Below are 21714 nucleotides of genomic sequence, written 5' to 3'. Positions count from 1 at the left end.
GGGCATCAGGGAACTACCAACTGTTCATGGGCAGAGAAGTAACAGGATTTGATTCATAAATTACAGAGGACACCAGCATTGAGAAAGATAGGTAGGGGATAGGAGGCCAGTCCAAGAGTTATTGCAAAAGATCAGACTAGAGGATCTGACAAAAAGCAAAGTCAGAGAGGGTGGGAGGACAGTCAGAATACAGAGATGCACACTCAGGGTGGAACCAACAGAACTTCAAGGCTGATTAGATCTGGGAGGACAGAAAGAAGAGTCTAATGTTACCTAGTCTCTGGCTGAGTTACAAGCTGGATTGGAGAAGAGAGACTCAGGAGGAAGATGAAAGACAATCCGGCTATTTTTTTAGCTTTCTATTTTGAAATAATTATAGATGCATAAGAAGTTGCAAACACAGTACAGAGAGCTCCCATACACTCTTCACCTAGTCTCCCCGATGGGACCATCTTACACAGAGCTCCCATACACTCTTCACCTAGTCTCCCCGATGGGACCATCTTACACAGAGCTCCCATACACTCTTCACCTAGTCTCCCCGATGGGACCATCTTACGCAGAACTCCCATACACTCTTCACCTAGTCTCCCCCGATGGGACCATCTTACACAGCGCTCCCATACACTCTTCACCTAGTCTCCCCGATGGGACCATCTGACACAGCTATAGCAAAATATTAAAACCAAGCAATTGATATTGGTAATGTATATGTATAATTCTTTGTCATTTTATCAAATATGATTTGTGTAGCCATCAGTGTAATCAAGATTTGAAACCATTTCACAAAAATGTCCCTCATGCTACCCACTTGCAGATACATCTACCCTTACTTCCCTCCATCATCCCTATTTTTGGCAACCACAAATCTCTACCTCTATAATTTTATCATTTTTAGAAGGTCATATAAGTGCGATCATATTTCTATGACCTTGTGTTACTGGCTTCTTCCACTCAGAATAATGTCAGAGATATATTCAAATTGTTGCAAGTATCGGTGGTTCCTTTTTACTGCTGAGTAACATCCCATGGTATGGATGTACCACAGTTTGTTTAATCATTCACCCAGTGGAGGATATTTTAGCTTTTTTCCAATGTTTTGGCTCTCAAAAATAAAGCTGCTATGATGCAAATCTGCTCAATGTTATGTGGCAGCCAGATGGGGTGGGGGAGTTTGGGGGACAATGGATACGTGTATATGTATGGCTGAGTTCTTTCCCTGTTCACCTGAAACTATCACAACATTGTTAACCAGCGATTTGTTGTTGTGTTTAGTTGCTAAGTCGGTCCGGCTCTTTGGCGACCTCATGGACTCCATCCAGTCTGCCAGGCTTCTCTGTCTATGGGATTTCCCAAGCAAGAATACTTAATCAGCTATACCCCAATACAAAATAAAAAGGTTTTTTTTTTTAAAAAAAATAAATAAATAAAGCTGCTATGAACACATGTACTGGTTTTTGTAAAAACATAAACTTTCATTTCTCTGGTATAAATGTCTAGGAGTGTAATTGCAGGAACATGTGGTAAGTATGTTTAGTTTTTTAAGAGTTATCTTTCAACATAAATATAATTTTATTAACTTTTTGAAAGTAAGAAATAAGAAGCATGGTAATTAGCAGCCCAGGCTTTAGAACAAATAGACTTGGGATTCAATATGGCTCTGACATCATCAACTGTGAAACTTGGTAAAGTAATTAACTCTGCTATATTTATATGTCATTTTCTCTCATGTGTAGATTTCTGTAATCTTTGAATGGCTTCGGAATAGCACCAGATTGAAAATTTCCTGCTTTACTTGAATACCAGACAGGTAGAGTTCCTAGGGAAAGATTGAAGGCAGGAGGAGAAGGGGACAACCGAGGAAAAGATGATTGGATGGCATCACTGACTCGGTAGACATGAGTTTGAGCAAGCTCCAGGAGTTGATGATGGACAGGGAAGCCTGGTGTGTGCTGCAGTCCATGGGGTCACAAAGAGTCAGACTGAACTAAACTGAACTGAGAATTCCTAGGTATGAAATGTATAAATGTGCCAATTATCAAGTAAGGAAAAGAGAAGCTGGGCTGAATGCAATCTAGAGAGAATTAGATTGCATTAGAATGCAATCTAATGAGAATCTAGAGAAGATGAGTCAGTGTTTATTTAAGATGAGCAGGGAGTGTGCTGGAGACAGACAGGAAAGGAGAATGAGGAGTTGGCTAACTCATAACTGGGCAGCTGAAAGAGAATCTAGAAAAGTCCAGTCTCAAGACTCACACAGGAGGGGAAAAAAGAAAAAAAAAGGAACTTCCCAGGTGGTGCTAGTGGTAAAGAACCGCCTGCCAATGCAGGAGACATAAGAGACATGGGTTTGATCCCTGGGTCGGGAAGATCCCCTTGAGGAGGGCGTGGCAACCCACTCCAGTGTTCTTGCCTGGAGAACCCCATGAACAGAAGAGACTGGCGGACTATAGTCCAGGGGGTCACAAAGAGTCAGACACGACTGAAGTGACTTAGCATGCACACATGCGATTTAATAAAAGACACACAGTCCAGGAGGGTTCTGTGACTGGTGTTTTTTTAAGCTACAGATGTTGTAAGGAATTCACGGGTAGAAGCAATGGGGAAGAGAAAATATTTGTATGTATGATCAATACAGCAAAATTTATTTTATTTATTTTGGCCATGAGACATGGCTTATGGGATCTTCCTTGACCAGGAATCAAACCTGTGCCCTTGACAGTAAGAACTCAGAGTCCTAACCACTGGACCACCAGGAAATTCCCATCAACAGAATGTATGACTCATGTTCCACATATGGTTTAAAGCTAAGATAAAAAATAACTGAACTGGAGTGGGGATAGCATTGATGAGATGATTATTTAAGAGGGGCCAGATCTAGGTGGGAGTCTAGACAGAGGGGTCAAATTGAAGCAGAGGTCAAATTGACAACATATAGTCAAGTTCAAGGAGGCCAGCAGAGCCAAAAAAGGCATAAATATACCTAAGTCCAGGCAATGAGAAGCGACTATCAGGAGATCGCAGAATAGATAAAGCACGTGGGGTGGATGAATTTCTGATTCTAGAACATAAACTTTTTGTTTTTATCTATTTTCTGCTGTGTGCTGCTTCTGTGAAGCCCTGTGCCTTTGGGTGTTATTTCTAGCCAGGAAGAGCTTAAAGACCTGCCATAGTAGCCCAGCCTGGGACTTCCCTGGTGGTCCAGAGGTCAAGACTCCTCACTTCCACGGCAGGTGCACAGTTTCCATCCCTGGGCTGATAACTAAGATCTCAAATGCTGTGCGGCAGAGCCAAAAAAGAAAAGAGTCAAAAGGAGAAAAGTTAAATAAATTACGTGGGGCATAGTGATATTGGAAGTACAGAGGCAGCATTAGTTAAGTGAGGAGATCACAGACCTTGCTCACCCTCAATTTTATCCTATATAAAATCCAGATAGTAGTAGTTACAATAGTAGTTTTTGTACAAATAATCATTTTAAAGTATTCAACAACCATTAGTCTTGTACTAACAAAATAATTGTTTTAAAGTATTCAACAAAGTGTTGTTTGAGTATGAGAAGAATGAAGGAACGCTTGCACATAACCTAGGCTGTGACTAGAGGAGTCAAGGGTGGTGGGACTGAAAGTTTCAACCCCCTAATCACCTGGTTGATTTCTGTAGCAACTTTAGGTGTTTTCCAAAGATCATCTTATTAACATAAGCTCAGGTGTGGCTGAAAGGAATTTCTTGTGAATATCAAGACATCTTTGTCATTCTTACCACTTAGGAAATTCCAAGGGTTTTAAGAGCAGGAACAGGAAGGAAGACTAAATATAGGTTTCTAATTCTAAATTACAATATCATACTTCCCTAATCCATTGAAACTACTTTCACCAATACATGGGATGACCGTGTAAATATTCTATAAACCAAAACTTTTGAGAGTGAAAGGTAACATGAATAACTACACTGGATGGTACTCGCTTCAGCATCACATATACCACAATTGGAACGTTACAGAGAAGATCAGCATGGCCCCAGCACAAGGATGACATGCAAATTCATGAAGCATTCCATAAGTTTTGATGTATGGTGAAAACCAGCACAATATTGTAAAGTAATTAGCCTCCAATTAAAATAAATTAATTAATTAAAAAATAATTACACTGGTTGGTGGAAACAAGCAGGGCCTGTCCTATACACAAACTGAAACTAATGACAACTGTCTAATTATTTTCACTTGGATGTTTCACATCTCACTCAACATAAAAACACTGAAGCATTGACATTCCTACGAAACCTATTCTTCCTCATATTATTAAATCTCATCTACATTCATCCCACTTGCTCAGGCAGAAACCTAAGAATCATGACCAATTCTCCCTTCCCTTCTCTCATATGCTTGTCATAAAATCCCTATCACAGACCTATCTACAAAATATCATCTGAAAATATGCAGTCCTCTCCTCCTCCATCTACTACCTAAGTCCTTCTCCCCTACTCATTATTCTCTAGCATAATCCCCTGTTCATTTTCTTTACACTCTGTAATTATGTATTTATTAGTTTATTTGTCACTGTCTGTCTTCCCTAGTTTACTGCCTGGGACCCTGAGGTTTGGTCACCCAGTGCCTGGCATTCCTAGCACCCAGCATGATGATGACACGTAGCAGATACTCAATAAATATTTATTGGATTAATGAATACATGAATAAACAGATGCAAAAAAAAAGGCAAATACCTGCAAAACACCTTCAAGAAATACTAGCATAAATAGTGTGAAATTCAAAATAATATAGCTGAGTCTTTGTGCCCTATTAAAAAATCAGCATTTGAATCTCTAAGACAAAGACCAAACAACCAAGTAAGTGGGGAAAGGCAAGAAAGAAGACAGGAGAGGAGAAAAGCAGAGAGAACTGGTAAATTCAAACCATTCCCTCTACTTACTATGATAACTTTGAGGTCCATCCATGTTGCTGCAAAAAGCATTATTTCATCTTTCTTTATGGCTGAGTAATAGACCATTGTATAAATATACCACATAATCTTTATTCATTCATCTGTCAACAGACATTTAGTTTGCTTCCCTGTTTGGTTATTGTAAATAGTGCTTCAGTGAACATGGGAGTGCATGTATCTTTTCAAATTATAGTTTTCCCCAGATCATATGCCTAGGAGACGGATTATAGGATCATATGCCAACCCTATTTTTATTGGGTTGACCAGAAATTTCAATTGGGTTTTTTCCATAACAATAGCTTTTTAAATTTAAAAAAAGAAACAGCCATCCCCTCTAGTCTTCTCCTTTGCCCTTCATATAACTCTGTTTTAATTCCATATCTTGTGCTAGCAGAGAAAATTACACTTGAACAGGTAAGAACAATTTTTCTGGAACACCATCCTGTCTGATGCAGAAGGGAAGATGTGTTGACTTGAAAGTCAACAATTCAGAAGCAGTATCATCAACAGTGCTGTTCTCTAGACTCAGATTGTTGTGATGAATGCCAAAGGAAGATTTGTTCCACACAGAAATAGCACATTAGACAATCATCCAACAGCATGTATTAACTCTTTTTAAACATTAACTTTTGTTTTTGTTTTTCACCTGTGCTGGGATTTGTTGCTGCGTGTGGACTTTCTCTATTTGCAGCAAGCAGGGGCTGCTCTCTAGTTGCAGTGCTTGGGCTTCTCACTGTGGTGTCTTCTCTTGTCGCATAGCACTGGATCTAGAGCAGGAAGACTCAGTGGTTATGGCACACTGGCTTAGTGGCCTCAAGGCATGTGGAATCTTCCCTGCCCAGGGATCGAACCTGTATCCCCTGCATTGGCAGGTGGACTTTTAACCACTGGACCACCAGGGAAGTCCTAAACATTAACTCTTAGGTAAAAATTAAAGTAGATGGATATCCTGACTTCGGATATAACATTATTCATAGGAACTTCTCTATAATAAACAACCAGCCAATAAAGAGACAGCCTATTCTGAGAAAAGGAAGGAATGCAATTGGGAGATGGAAAAATTCAAGTTTTCATTACTGTATATCTCATTGAAAAGCTACACATCAACACACAAGACACACACATAGAAGAAAAGATTCTTTCTTCTCTTAGAATAAGCAGTCTAAGCATTCTTAGGAAGTTGGCTCCAACTTCCTAGTCTTTGGGCCTATATCCCTGAATAGCATAAGTCTCTTGTCAAGATTGGGCTGCCTCTGCATTTCAGCATCTGTACCTCTGCTGTTTGATACTATAAATAATCACATGCCACATTCATGGTAGTGGTAGCTACAAAACATCCCTAACAGGAGAAAATTTACTTGCAAATATTGTATCTGAAAGTTGCAAGTCCTGTCTTTAGAAAGGGCAATGCCCTCATCACTGGGCATCCAGGCTGTGGGAGTTCCCAGTGCAAGAAGAACAGGCCCCAGAGATCTCTGAGGCAGGCCTCCTATGTCATGCAGAACATTTCCTTCTAGGACAGAAGCCACCTAGAACAGGAACACAGTACCATTACTTGGCAAGATAGCAATCATACTGCAGTCATGCCAGTCCTCCTGCATCATTACACTGATCTTAGTAGAAGCAACAAGAACCTCGACTCCAACTGACTTGAACAATATGGTGATTTATCAGCTCATGTATTTGAAAAGTCCAGAAGTACAGTACAGTACAGTCCATTAAGGACTCCACCTTTCTCTCTGTGTGTCTCTGGGTTCTGCTTTTCTTTATGTGTTGACTCTGTCCTCAGAATGGCTTCCCTCTTTGTTACCAAGAGAAGCAACATCAGTTTCTTGCTTCTTCGTTCCCATTGGAAGAGACCCTTACTTCACTTAACCACTAAACTGAAGCGCGGGACTTGTATCAGCTGGACCATCCTAGAACCACGATGATGATAAGGGAGATGGGATTAGAACCGTTCCAGAAAGAGGCCAGGGTCAGTCTATCCCACCTGCAGTGCATGGCTGCAGCTGAATGCATGAGTCAGGTGTGATGTAGGAATGGCATCATTGTCTCCCTGTCCAGCCTCTGCGCGGATGTTCTTTGTCCCTGTAACTTAGAACGTCAGAGCCGTCCAAGAAAGAGACGCACTCTGTTCTTGGTTAGTCTCTCTCTTTCTTTCCACTCTTTCCCTCTCTTTCTTTCTCTCATTCTCCATATCGTCGTTACCTTCTGCCTTGTGAAAACTGATTGGCAGTGAAAGCAAGGTGGGAAAAGGGACGAGGAAAAGACAAAAAAGATACATGTCCTTCATTTTAGTAGAAGGACTCTAGAAAACTTCTAGACTTGAGAAATGAATGATTAAATCTACACAGCTACCCAAAGTCTGAAACTGTGGTCCAAACTCATGCCCTACATTAGCAAAGTGTGTGGTGATCCAGAAAAAATTTATTATGGAAACTTTAGACGAGAAAGCAAAATAGGTAGATTACCTAGAGGTACTATACCAGTTTGGACAATTCTGCTTCAAACCAATACTATTGCTTGTGTTAGTCATGCACTCTCAGTAATTAAGTAAATGAGTAGCCTAAAAATATGTCAAGAAGTTCCCTGGTGGCCTAGTGGTTATAATTCCAGGCTTTCACTGCCATGGCTCAGGCTCAATCAATGGTCAGGAAACTGAGACCCCACAAGCTGTGTGATACAGGCAAAAATAAAAATAAAGGTAAGATAGTAGGGACTTCTCTGATTGTTCAATGGTTAAGACTCCATATGCAGAGGACACGGGTTCAATCCCTGGTCAGGGAACTAAGATCACACATGTAGTGCAGTGTGGCAAAAAGAAATTTTTTTTTTAAGAAAAAAATCAAAATATGGCAAATGTGCATAATAATTATTCACAATAGCAGGAAAATAGTTGAAATTAACTTAAATATCCATCAGTAGATAAAATGTCATGTAGATTATGGTTCAACCATTCAATGGAACATTAAGTAACAGTATTAAATAACAGTTCTGAAGGATCTGCAATATCAAAAAGCAATGCCTGTGCTGCCTTTACCACCAAGTGTAAAAAGCAGAATTTGAAAAATAATTCTGTAAAATTTACATGTCAGATATAATTATGTAAAATATACAGTCAAAAAGAGACTAAAAAGAAATATACTGAATGGTACTTGAGTTTTACTGAAATACTGTCATCTAGTTCTCAATGTTTTTTGTAATACTGTTATATTCATTTATAACTGAAAAAAATTAGAAAGCATTATTACTTGGCAGATATCTACTTAGCATTTGGCCTTTGTGCTGATAAAAGAGTAGTTACAACTGGTGGTCTGTGGTCTGTCCCAACAGCACTCATTCATTTACTCAACAGTTGCTGAGTAATTATTCACTACCTGCTATGTACTAGACACCAGGGATATTTCAGTGAGGTAAATGACTTTGTCCCTGCCTCTGTCCCTATAGCCCAGTGAGGAAGACAGACAATAAGCAAATAAGTTATTACAAATCAGGAAAACATGCTATGAAGGTAACCAACAAAATGTCGTACAAGGAAGGGGATGCTGCTTTAAAAGGGGGTCAGAGGCTTCCAAGGAGTGAGTATCTAAATCAAGATGAGGCTGAGAAGGTGCCCAAAATTCCAAGTACAGGGACAGAGCAGTGCAAGCAGAGGAACTATGGTGACTAAGAGCTTGGCAAGTCCTGGGAACTGAAAGGAGGAGGGCCCTGGGGGGCTGGAGCACAGAAAAAGAGAGAAGAGGGGAGAAAATGAGGTTGAAAAGGTAAGGAGGGACCAGACCATGCAAAACCGTGATAAAAATTTTGTATTTTATTCCAAGTGCAATGTGAAACTATTGAAAAGAAGAAACATAGTCTGGTTTGCATTTTAATAAGTTCACTCAGGCTGCTTTGTAAAGAATGATTTGGTGGTGACCCTGGTGCGCTGCAGTCCATGGGGTCGCTAAGAGTTGGACGCGACTGAGTGACTTCACTTTCACTTTTCACTTTCATGCATTGGAGAAGGCAATGGCACCCCACTCCAGTACTCTTGCCTGGAAAATCCCGTGGACGGAGGAGCCTGGTAGGCTGCAGTCCATGGGGTCGCACAGAGTTGGACACAACTGAAGTGACTTAGCAGCAGCAGCAGGTGATGATAAGAAGCAGAGAACTAGTCAGAAGGTCTCTGCAGGAAAAACAGTGAACTGGATTAGGGTGGTGGTAATGGAATGAATTAGAGATAGACCAGAGGATATGGTGACGTGAGGGGAGAATGAGTCAGGGGTGAGGCCCAGATTACTGGTTTGAGCAGTTGAGTGTACAGCAATGGCACTTACGGAGATGGGGAAAGTGAATAAGAATTAGGGAAATAAAATGAAGAATTTAGTTAAACTTAAATAACACTGTGGGAACTCCCTGGTGGTCCAGTGATTAAGATTCCACTTTCTTAATGCAAGAGGCATGAGTACAATCCCTGGTTGGTGAACCAAGGTCCTACATGCCATGTGGCATGGCCAAAAAAAACAGATGCAATATATTACCTGTTTATATAATCTTACCCTCCAGGAAGATCTTTGAGGAGGGGAATATGTTTTTCACCTCTGAAGTCTCAACAATGCAACATGTTACAGACAAAGCATTTAGTAAGTGTGAAATGAATGTCACAGTTTTGCAAATATTTCATTCCTTCCAGTGTAAAAGTCTACTTATTGTGAAAAGCCTGATTTTAGACAGTTTCCCTTACCAAGGCAGACAAGGAAAAAGTGGTTGACCATTAATTATTCTTTAATTGAAAAAGAAAAAGTTTAAGATGCTTATTTTTGTAATTCTTTGTTTGTTTAGTTTTCTGTAGTTAAACTAAAATGGGAGTTAAAAGCTTTAGTGTGTATGTTTAAATTCTTGGGCCTGCTACTGACCTTCTTCAAGTGATTTTTACCTCCCAGTGTTTTAGTTTTCTCCATTTGCAAAAGGGAGATAATGGTAGTTGCCTTATCTCACAAGGATGTCATGAAAATAAGTCAGATAAATTGCTTTGCCCTCCTTAGAGAGGGGCTTTAGAAAGTAAGCATTATTACATATGATGATGAATACCCACAACTTCAAAGATATTTTTAAATTGCCCCCCAAGTCTTTGAACATGTTAAGCCTATGAATAGCACTGTGTTAGGTGTTTATACATTTCTGGCAAGCTTTCACCTCTTGTTAAAGCAGTAAATGGTCTTTGAACAAATGTATTTCTCATTCTTTGATAACTGTGCTTCCTTGTTTGTACACTTGAAAGATGATTATCATCTGGCATATGAGGTCAAGTTGAACTCCTTGGTGCCATTACAGTTCAATTGCAGCTTTAATTGAGTTTTTCTCCCAAGGTTGAAAATAAGTCAATGATTCACTTTAGTAAGCTACTTACATCTTAAATAATTTTGAGATGAACTCAACTATTTTCTTCAAATGATATGTACAAATAATGCATTTCATTTTAGCTATAAAATCCTCACTCAGAACTTGATATAAAAATTCAGTATTTTTATTTCTTCATTTGCTGTATTTTTTTTTCTGATGGGTTCTCCTAAAATTGGGTTTAATAGCTATAATTATTCTTTTAACATTTCTAACATAGACAGCCATGATGACACATAAATATCATCAAAATAAAGACCTACAGCCCTCAAGACAAAACATAGGATAGTAAACATCTTCTAGAACAACTTCTTTTCTTTTCTTTGTTGGTCATGCATGCAGCATCTTACTTCCCCCTGTTCAATCAGGGATTGAACCCATTCCCCGCTGCAGTGGAAACATGGAGTTATAACCATTGGACCACCAGGTAAGTCCCTAGAACAGTATGTCTTATTGCAGATGTGAATCAAGTTCATAATCTGTGTGACATAAAAAACCTGACATTAGAACTCGTGACCTACCTCTCTGCGGCCCTGCCCACCTTTGCCCCCTTCTCCCTTTCAGAGCTTCCCAGGAGGAAGCCGAAACCTATTTGGGGGTTCAGAAGAAGTGGGCTCCCGCAGGATTAAAAAAAAAAAAAAACCTGACATTAGCACTTCCACCCTTATCCATACATCCTTTACCTGTATACCCAACACGAATCAAAACCACTTTCTGCTGGAGTAGACACAATGCTCCCAACAGAATGCTATAAAATCATTTCTTGCAAACTATGAGAATAAGACCCATCTCTCCTCTTAAGTAAAACCATTTAAGTCTTAGTATATCCATTTGATAAATGTCGAGTTTGCAGTTAGATGACTTATACTAGATTCTTTCCGCCAGGTTAGAACCCAGGCTTAAAATGTTTGAGTATTTCTTCCTGTTTCCTTCTCTTGGGGAAGAAATGAGAATTTGAAGATACTGTAACTCAACAAATTTCGTGTGCCTGATGCAGAGTGAGATCAAATAAACCAAAATGTCAGAGTTTGGAGCAGAGAAAGGTTTACTGCAGGGCCAAGCAAAGAGGATGGGTGACTTGTACTCAAAAACCTCAAACTCCCCAATGGTTATGGGGGGAAAGTTTTTATAGGCCAAGTTTGGGGTGTGGGCTGCAAGGTGTGTGACTTTCTTCTGATTGGTTGGTGAGGTAACAGGGCAGTACTCCAGGCATCTGGTGGTGAGCCTGAAGTTCCCACCCTCCACCTGGGTGGGAGACTTAGTTCTGCAGAAGAATTCAAAGATCTTGTTAGAAAAATTCCTTGAGGACCCTGCCCCAGGGCCACAGAACTCTGCCTCCAGGCTAGACTATTGTTTCTTGACTGCCCCTCCATTGTTTATGCATTCCCTCTCCTCTCTGATTAGCCCTATGAAGCTCAGGGAAGGTCACAGAGGCTGAATGAAGCCTATTTCCTACAAATTAGAAAAGGGCAACCCAGAGAGGAGTTGAACCTGGGAGCCCCACAGAGTTCTACTCGGTTTCAATACTGCACATTTTGATGACTTTCTAAGAAGGAAGATCTAAACCAAGGTGGAGAAAGGGTATGGGGGTAAATAGCCTCAACCTCACCAAGACATGGTAGAAGCCTCCTCACGCCCCACCAGGATCTGACAGAGGGACACTGAAGGACAGGCCTGTCCCTCAGGCTGACTCACAAAACAAATGTCCTTCGTGACCTAGGTCCTAAGTGGGGAAGGAGTTCCAATTCTATTTTCACAACGTTATTAAAGTTTTATTTTGAAATTTCTGTCTTTAGTGATATTTCCGGGGGCCTATAAAAGTTGCCACAAGCATAGCCTCCTCTCAAACACAATTATCTTGCATAGGCCTTTAACTGGTGGGATGGCCCAAACTGCCCTAGTTAGGAAAATCATTCCTAACTTCTGGTATTGTTCTAGCCACACATTCCAGGAAACAAACTTACTCAGAAGGACAATGCAGATAGTGGAGTACAGTTTATTATACCGGCGGGCCCAAGGCAGAGTCTCCTCTTAGCCGAGGATCCCAGCGAGTTTTTGTGAAAACCTTATATACCCTAAGTGTACATGCACAAACCCACCTCCCCAAATTCCCTGACAATCAAAGTTAACCCGTGCTTCATATGCCCTAAGCCTAGGCAGTCAACAGTGGACAATTATCAATAGGCCTGTGGTCATACCCCAATAAGCATAATAGAATGTATGATTCTATTCCGTTACACAGATAATTAGGGTATTCTTTTAGCAACGGAGAGCCCTGGGGCTCTCCCTTCCCCGGGCCTGGTTTTCCAGTTGGTATGTCATTTCCATAGACACTGGGCATATAGCTCAAAGTCCACAGTCCAGCCCAAGATGGAGTCCTGCTTTCAAGATAGAGCCTTTTCTGTTTCCTCCTTCAGTATTGTTGAATTTACCTAGGCCAAAGGTCACAGATTAGTAGGTAGAGTGGGCCAGATTTTTCCTCAAAATATTTTTGAGTGGCCCATTGCAATGACTTCTGACACCAACATCCAAGTTAGGCCAAACTTCACAGGTTAAGGGCACAGTTCTCCATAAGGCTGCCCTTAGTGATATAAGGGGTGATACAGGGCTTCCCCAAGCCATCCTCACTTCTGACGAGCTGGCTACAATTCAGTCGACTACTCCTCAGGTTAGATAATTCATTAGAGTGACTCATAGAACTCAGAAAAGTGCTATACTTACGATTTCAGTTTTATTACAGAAAAAAGATTCAAATCCAAACCAGTCAAAGAGAGAGCTGTGTATGGTGAAGTCTGGGAGGGTCCCCAAAGTGAAGCTTCCTTGCCCAAGCTTCAAAATGTCCAGAGTATTTATTGGGACTTCATTATGTCAGCATGACTGGTTGAGTCATTGGTCAGTCTCTAACCCCACTACTCTCTTGAGAGGTCTGGCTGATGAGGACATGTTTGGGATCGCTGGTGTAACCAGCCTCCATCCTAGGTCATCCCATAAGCTATCAGGTGTGGTCTGGGGGGCCCACCATGAATAAGAAAGGCACTCCTAGGAAATTCCAAGGATATAGGATTCAGGAATAAAAGCCATCCAAATTCTTTATTGGGGCTTTCCCAAGGCTCAGATGTAAAAAATCTGCCTGCCAATGAAGAAGACTCAGGTTCCATCTCTGGGTTCAGAAGATCACCTAGAGAAGGGAATGGCAACCCACTCAGTATTTGGATAGAGGAACCTGGTGGGCTACAGTCTATGGGGTAGCAAAGAGGCTGATATAACTTAGCAACTTAACAATAACAACAACAAATTCTTTATTATACAACCGTACTGAAATGGAGCAGAACCCTGTGGTCTTTCCCCGCACCACCCACCCCCGCATGTCTTCTGGTTGCCTTATGTCTGTGGAAAACTTTAGTCAAAGAATAAGTTTAATCAGAGAAGTGAGAAATGCACAAACAAAACAGAGAAAGAAGACCAAGTAATAATAATGTAGTCATTAAGCAAAGTCAAGGACCTTTAGTTCTTTCTCAAGGGCTATAAATAATATTCTGAGCTATATCCTGTGAGCTGTCTTGTAGACAGCAAAACATCAGGTGGAGAAGTTAACTACAAGATGACCAGACTGTACCCATGACATGAGCTGCCACAATTCTGAGAACTGGCTTCAAAGAAATGGGAACAAATGGACCCTGGAACTGAAGATATTAACTGTACCTAAAACAACCAAGATTACGCTGGTCAGACCACGGATGGCCAATTTGAAGATGACTGTCAGAGCTGACTGTTCTGTTTTTGCATGTAGCCCCTTCCTTCAGTCTTTAAAAAAAAGACTGCCCCACGGGTTGCCAGAGTGGGAGTTGGCCTTTGGACAGATATTTGCCTTCCCCGCCTTCCTCCCCAGTTGCCAGCATATGAAATAAAGCAACTTTTCTTTTCCACCAACCTGCCTGTTTATGAGTTTTTGAGCAGTAAGCAGCTGGACCTCACACTCTTTCAGTAACAATATTTAAATTTTATTTTAAATTAGCTATCAACATTTTGAACTCAGTCTTCACACAAATATCTCTACTTTTTGTCTCCCCCTGAAATATTTGCAATTTGGGTGCTCCATTCCCACAAGGCCACCTCCCCTTTAAAAGGGATAGTTTTCCCACTATATCCACAGTCTATTTTCTTAACCTTGATGTGATTCATTCCTTTTGTTTCCTTCTGGAGCACTGCTGCTGCTGCTAAGTCGCTTCAGTCGTGTCCGACCCTGTGCGACCCCACAGACAGCAGCCGACCTGGCTCCTCTGTCCCTGGGATTCTCCAGGAAAGAATACTGGAGTGGGTTGCCATGTCCTTCTCCAATGCATGAGAGTGAAAAGTGAAAGTAGTCGCTCAGTCATGCCCAACTCTTCGAGACCCCATGGACTGTAGCCTACCAGGCTCTTCCATCCATGGGATTTTCCAAGCAAGAGTACTGGAGTGGGTTGCCATTGCCTTCTCCAGTCTGGTGCACTGCAGAGATTTTAATTGCGAACCTTGGCCTAAGTCTTGGATATTTTTGCTGTTTTTAACTTCCATCACACACTATTACCTTAAAAGAATAAATGGGGAAGGAATGGCAGTTACCTTTGGTCATTTCATTCTCACCTGAATTTAAAACCACTCTTTCTCTACACTTCGTGTGAGTGTGGGTGCAGGTATCTTCTGTTTGTCTCTTACATCTTGAGCCAGGCCAATATGAAATTTTTGACTGCAGAACCAGGACAAACTAAATTAAAACTCATGACATCCTCAAATCAAAAACTATAGCCAACCTTAGAGAAGAAGACTCTCTTTCTAAAGACAAAACAAAACCCATGTTTCTCAGTAATTTTAAATTCTCACATTCCCCTTTATAACTTGAAATTCATCATAAGTAATTAAAACTAAGGTCATAGGTAAGTAATCTTTAAGGATGTTATTTTAAGCCAGAAAATGATGGTGGGGCTAACACTAATAATCTTTGCCAGCAAGCCAATGAAGCATTAAGGTGGCCCATAGTAAATACAACACTGCACTTGAAAAGTCCAAGGGGCTGGTTGCTGGTCCCAACTCAGCAAAGAATAAACTTAGATAAGGGAGTTTCTCCATCTGGTGAAGGGATAAAATCTTGTAGGAATAAGAAGTCATATTTGTCATAATTATTATCTACAAAACATTGTCATGTAAATTATCTCATCGGATATCAAATGTTCATACTACTGAGAATTTTCCTTTGGAATGTTTATAAGACATTTGTCAAGGAGAGGATTTCAAGTGTAAGAACAAGAAAATAACTGTAGTATTTTTTGAACTGTACTTATTAAATCACTGCTGCTGAGTTACTTCAGTTGTGTCCGACTCTGTGCGACCCCATAGATGGCAGCCTACCAGGCTCCCCCGTTCCTGGGATTCTCCAGGCAAGAACACTGGAGTGGGCTGCCATTTCCTTCTCCAATGCATGGAAGTGAAAAGTGAAAGTGAAGTCACTCAGTCGTGTCCGACCCTCAGTGAACCCATGGACTGCAGCCTACCAGGCTTCTCCGTCCATGGGATTTTCACTACTTTCCTTTTTAAAAATGAGAGAGGGGCCTATTATACAGAGTGATGTAAGTCAGAAAGAGAAAGATAAATATCGTATACTAATGCATATATATGGAATCTAGAAAAATAGTACTGAAGAATTTATTTACAGGGCAGCCATGGAGAAACAGATGTAGAGAACAGACTTAAGGACATGGGGAGAGGGGAGGAGAGGGTGAGATGTATGGAAAGAGTGTCATGGAAACTTACATTACCATATGTAAAATAGACACCTAATGGGAATTTGCTCTTGCCTCAGGAAACTCAAACAGGGGCTCTGTATCAACCTAGAGGGGTGGGATGAGGAGGGAGATGGGAGGGAGGTTCAAAAGGGAGGGGATATATGTATACCTATGGCTAATTCATGCTGAGGTTTGACAGAAAACAAAAAATTCTGTAAAGCAATTACTTCAATTTTCTGTGAGTATGGTTTCAGTGTGTCTGCCCTCTGATGCCCTCTTGCAACACCTACCGTCTTACTTGGGTTTCTCTTACCTTGGATGTGGGGTATCTCTTCACGGCTGCTCCAGCAAAGCGCAGCCGCTGCTCCTTACCTTGGACGAGGGGTATCTCCTTGGACTGTGTGGATCACAATAAACTGTGGAAAATTCTGAAAGAGATGGGAATACCAGACCACCTGACCTGCCTTTTGAGAAACCTGTATGCAGGTCAGGAAGCAACAGTTAGAACTGGACATGGAACAACAGACTGCTTCCAAATAGGAAAAGGAGTACGTCAAGGCTGTGTATTGTCACCCTGCTTATTTAACTTATATGCAGAGTACATCATGAGAAACGCTAGGCTGGAAGAAGCACAAGCTGGAATCAAGATTACCAGGAGAAATATCAATAACCTCAGATATGCAGATGACACCACCCTTATGGCAGAAAGTGAAGAGGAACTAAAAAGCCTCTTGATGAAGGTGAAAGGAGAGTGAAAAAGTTGGCTTAAAGCTCAACATTCAGAAAACGAAGATAATGGCATCTGGTCCCATCACTTCATGGGAAATAGATGGGGAAACAGTGGAAACAGTGTCAGACTTTATTTTTGGGGGGCTCCAAAATCACTGCAGATGGTGACTGCAGCCATGAAATTAAAAGATGCTTACTCCTTGGAAGGAAAGTTATGACCAACCTAGATAGCATATTCAAAAGCAGAGACATTACTTTGCCAACAAAGTTTCGTCCAGTCAAGGCTATGGTTTTTCCTGTGGTCATGTATGGATGTGAGAGTTGGACTGTGAAGAAGGCTGAGCGCCGAAGAATTGATGCTTTTGAACTGTGATGTTGGAGAAGACTCTTGAGAGTCCCTTGGACTGCAAGGAGATCCAACCAGTCCATTCTGAAGGAGATGAGCTCTGGGATTTCTTTGGAAGGACTGATGCTAAAGCTGAAACTCCTGTACTTTGGCCACCTCATGCGAAGAGTTGACTCATTGGAAAAGACTCTGATGCTGGGAGGGATTGGGGGCAGGAGGAGAAGGGGACGACAGAGGATGAGATGGCTGGATGGCATCACTGACTCGATGGACATGAGTCTGAGTGAACTCTGGGAGTTGGTGATGGACAGGGAGGGCTGGCGTGCTGTGATTCATGGGGTTGCAAAGAGTCGGACACGACTGAGAGACTGAACTGAACCTTCAATTAAAATATAAAAAAATTTTTGAAAGAAAATTTTAAAAAAAGAGAAAGGGACTTCCCTAACTGTTCAGTGGTTAAGACTCTGCACTTCCACTGCAGGGGGCATGGGTTTGGGGAACCCCACTGATTTACAGAGCAGCCAAACAGAAAAAAAAGAGAGAGAAAGAACCTCCCCAGCAGGAGGCTCACTTCAGACCAGCCTCCATCACAAATTTTGTAAATGTGGAGAAGCAAAAGGACCACTAGATGGAGCAGGAACAAAAGGCATCTATTTATTTATAGTTCAAGGAACACTGGCAGTCTTCAAAAGCAATCTTAAGAGATCCCTTTCTGAGTAAATGCAAGCTTAGTAAAGCTAGCTGAGTTACCTCAAAAACCTAGAAAAATCTTTAGCAAAATCAGAACTAGAACCTCATTCACTAATTTACTCCATGTTCTTTCCACAAAACCATGCTGATGGGAAGATTCTTTTTGCTTCTTACACAGAGAACATTACCAAGAACGGTGCAGTTTTCCCCACATTTCTTAACTGAAGGATAAGAATTGTATTGGACAACACTGAGGGACCTACTTCAGGCAATAAGATGAAATGCTAGACATGTTAATAAATACATATACTCCCATGGTCCTCCTGATCTATTTTTCAAGGGTCAAGATCCCAACAGGGTATCACACTGATTGCCTTTGTAATGCAGGCTGCCTGCTACTCTCTCCCAGCAACTGCTACCAGAATAGCTGTCTTAAGAGAGTGAAGGCCTCCAGTCAAAATGGCCCTCATCAAAAAGTCTACAAACAAAAGCTGGAGAGGATGTGGAGAAAAGGGAACCCTCTTGCACTGTTGGTGGGAATGTAAATGGATACCATCACTATGGAGAACAGTATGGAAATTCCTTGTGAAACGGGGAATAAAACTACCATATGACCTAGCAATCCCACTACTGGGCATATACCCTGAGAAAACCACAATTCAAAAAAGACACGTGTACCCCAATGTTCATTGCAGCAGTATTTACAATGGCCAGGACATAGAAGAAACCTAAATGTCCAGATGAATGGATAAAGATGTGGTGTGTATATGTGTGTGGAATGTTACTCAGTCATAAAAAGGAACAAAATTGAGTCATTTGTAGTGATGTGGATGAACCTAGAGTCTGTCAGAGTGAAGTTAAGTCAGAAAGCGAAAAACAAATGTCATATATTAACATATGTATGATATCCAGAAAAATGGTACTGAACGCGTTTGCAGGGTAGGAATCCGGACGGAGTGGGGGTACAAACTGAGAGAGCAGCAGTGACACACACACACTACCATGTATAAAATATCAAAAGGTAGGTAGTGGGAAGCTGCTGTATAGCACGGAGAGCTCAGCTTGGTGCTTTGTGGTGACCTAGATGGGTGGGATGTGGGGCGCTGGGGGAGGTTCAAGACAGTGGGACCGATTTATACATATGGCTGATGCACTTCTCCTGGACAGCAGAAACCACTACAACACTAAACCAATTACTCGCCAATTAAAATGTTTTCATTGACTTCGGATGAATCCTCACATAACTTGAAAGTTAGGTTTTATGACAAGAGGGCAGGATGACTTGTTGGTTGTTTCCTAATGGGCCGTTTTCTTTTTTTTTCCTTCCCTTTTGGCAAAGAAACCTAATTCTTGCGCGTGGGGGCATAGATTTCTTCTTAAATTCCTATCGTCCCTTAATACTTTGCATCCAAAGATGGAGACAAAGATGAAAAGCAACGACCATTAAAGAATATGACTTCCACTGTTTTGAGAACACACTAGATCTTCCTGTTAACAAATACGAATTAATGATCTCACACACACATACAAAAAATCACCGCTGTTCCACATCCCAGGACTGATGGGGATCAAGTTCTGCAGAGGCAAAAAACCTGGACAAAATCTGCAGAGCAGGAACTAGGTTGTGATACACTGATAAAGGGCAATAAAACTAAAGGAGGGGAGGAGGAAAAAAACCCTGTAAGATAGCCGACTACTCGGCTCATTGCCCATTCATTTGGACGGATTTTTGAGCTGCCTCCACTTGTCCTTCTGACAGTTTATTTGCACGCTCTCCGGTCCAATCTGCAAGATTCGAAGTCCACTGATGGCAGGGAAGACAAACGCACACAGACGGACCCCCTCCATTTAGGGAGAAAACAGACCCCCCCGCTACCCTCCTACTTCCCGCCCCCCCGCAGTCCCTCAGACTGCAGATGTCTGAGCCGAGTCCCGGGTGCAAGTCCCACAGCTCAGGGAAGCGCACCGCGCGCGGGGACCCCACTCCGTTCCTTTCCCTGCGGTTACAGCCATGCCTCGGCCCACCGAGCGACCCGCGGCTGACAGAGCCCAACTCTTCACGGCGGCAATGGACACCTCCGGAGAAGCACCGGGCCGACCGCGGCCTCAGGCGGGGCACTGGGGCTGGGCGGGCGGACCACCGCAGGTTCCCGGGAGAGGTGAGCGAGCCAGCGGCTGACATTTTTTGTTTGTTGCAGACTGGATGGTGGATGGCGGTAGGCCGAGGCTTTTCCGCCCGCTGAAAGTCAGCGAGAAAAACAGCGCGCGGTAACCAAAAGCACAGCGCCTACGCCTGTCTCAATTAGGGTTAGATGAGAAATGGCTGCCACCAACCCGGGGCCCACCCTCCGCAACCCGCCGCGCCGCCGGCTGCGTCTCCTTATGAATGCAGCAGCCGGCGCCTACGCTGATTGGCCGAGCCTGTCCACAGCGGCTCTCGCGATAACCGGTCTCGCAATTTTTTTTTTTTCTCAAAAGTTCTGTTTCCGGCCAAAAGGATAGTCGCCGCCCTACCTCACGTTTTTTATCCGCAGATTTGAATATTTTACTTCCGACGTCTGACCTTGTGACTTGAAAATTAACTTGAGTGCTTCTGAGCGCTGTTTCTGAGCGCTGTTTTCCACCTCTTAAAAGCCAGGTACGGCGCACGATATCATCTTAAAGAAATGGAGTTCTTAGAAAAAATTCAGGGCCAATACAATGATGCTCAGTTCTGATCATCACATTTGATAGAGAGGTTTAATAAATTCCCTAGCAGCACGAGTAAATCAGAATCTTGGTTCGGCTCATTAGGCTGCCTCTGAGATCCTAACCTGTTCTCCTCAGACTGTCCTCTCAACTTTTTGAGCAGAGGATGTTTTTATTACATATAACTACTTCATTCTTGATCTTAACATTAAGAACTGAATCTCCCTTTTATTAGGAAATAAAGGCTTTTCAATCATGGACTTTGCTTTGATGTGTCATGATCACGTTAAGAAAGAACAATGCACCATAAATTGTAGCAGGTTTTCATATTCGCTGGTACCATGCTGTTTTTCACATAATTGGCTGATCTTAAAAGTTGAACTTTCAATTGGGTAAACTCCATGGAGCTGCTACTATTGGCACCTCTATATAAGAGAAAAGTAAAATGTTATGGGGATTGATTTGATACGGGAACAACGAAAACTACTAAACGAAAATTTTCACATTTCCCTTCCCTAGATTTCCCGAAAAGGATCATCCATAATCCTAAGAGGCTGGAGTCTATACCAGGCTAGTTGTTGGGTTAACTGCCTAAGAAGCCACAGTTAAATTAGTTAGTTAACCCAGTAAACTACTTTGGGAATCACTTTAAATTTTTATCTCTTTATCTCTTTAAATCTCAGCTTCTTAATTTGTAAATGAGAATACTACTTGTCTTGCCCATCTCTCTGAGCTGTTGAAGTTTAAATTAAGGTAACGCGTTGGCTGAGATTTCTTATAGGAAAAAAGTACTTTAAGAACTCTGAAGTGAGGGGGTTGGGATCATTCTCTCTACAGTGCTTGTGAATCTAGTGAGTACCTCACCAAATGTTCAAAAACTGCTCTCAGATAATCCTACACCATATGCTATCTAGTAGTTTGGCTTACAATCACTATTAATTAAGTGGGAAACACATTTAAATGAAACACATTTAAAAAAATGAAATGCACCTCTTCACAAATGTTTCCTTCAGGCCAACTGAATTACTTCCTGCTGCTTGTACATACCATCATTTGTACACCTTGGAGCCTTTTGCCCTAATGTTCCCCTCTGCCATCAGTGTGCTTTTCGTCAGTTCTCTATATCTGCATACCTACTATAGAAGTCATGAGGGAAGGGGACAGAGATGAAGAGAAAGCCCACAAC

At 41.8% G+C, this 21714-nt stretch overlaps 2 non-coding genes across 2 annotated transcripts; one reads left to right on the top strand and one right to left on the bottom strand.

Moving 5' to 3' along the window:
- The first annotated feature begins 3955 nt into the window (after positions 1–3955).
- On the top strand, positions 3956–4062 carry LOC112448275 (U6 spliceosomal RNA). Its single transcript, XR_003036646.1, has one exon. It is a non-coding gene; the product is annotated as a U6 spliceosomal RNA (small nuclear RNA).
- A 15693-nt stretch (positions 4063–19755) lies between these two features.
- TERC (telomerase RNA component) lies at positions 19756–20197 on the bottom strand. The gene is given in 1 exon segment (NR_001576.1): positions 19756–20197.
- Positions 20198–21714: the final 1517 nt, after the last annotated feature.

This window comes from Bos taurus, chromosome 1 (genome assembly GCF_002263795.3).
Source record: "Bos taurus isolate L1 Dominette 01449 registration number 42190680 breed Hereford chromosome 1, ARS-UCD2.0, whole genome shotgun sequence".
Taxonomy (NCBI): domain Eukaryota; kingdom Metazoa; phylum Chordata; class Mammalia; order Artiodactyla; family Bovidae; genus Bos; species Bos taurus.
This window is presented reverse-complemented; position numbering and strand designations above follow the sequence as displayed.